Genomic DNA, 471 nt, shown 5'->3' with positions numbered 1-471 from the left:
TGTGTGATCATTGTGACTTGTGGGGCTTATTTGGGGATTGTTGCATGACTAGCCTACTTTCTTATCTAGTTATCTGTACTGATAGGCAGGTGGACGGTTTCCACTTTTGATCTATTAACTAAGGAAACTCTAAGTTTGTGGGCTGTGTGCTACTTAGTGGCAGCATGGACCTATAGCTTCCCAGAGTTGTGGCAGTTAAGTGTGACACTTGCTGGTACCTCTGTCCTGAGGGTCTTCCGAAGCTGAGCAGGGTAGAGTCTGCCGCCCAAACAGAGGCAGAGATCCTAGCCACGCCACTTAGCAGTTTAAAGGTTCATGTGATCAAAATTAGATTTCAGATACACAATAAAGAAACATTCAGATGGAAAAAAAAAAACCTCTAAACAGGTTCAAGTGTTTCGTAGCAGGGCCTCCCAAAAGAGTCATCTGTGCCTCCAGCATGAACCAGGAAGCCACATCTTTTTTTTTTTT

This window comes from Microtus ochrogaster, chromosome 5, assembly GCF_000317375.1.
Source record: "Microtus ochrogaster isolate Prairie Vole_2 chromosome 5, MicOch1.0, whole genome shotgun sequence".
NCBI lineage: Eukaryota > Metazoa > Chordata > Mammalia > Rodentia > Cricetidae > Microtus > Microtus ochrogaster.
This window is presented reverse-complemented; position numbering follows the sequence as displayed.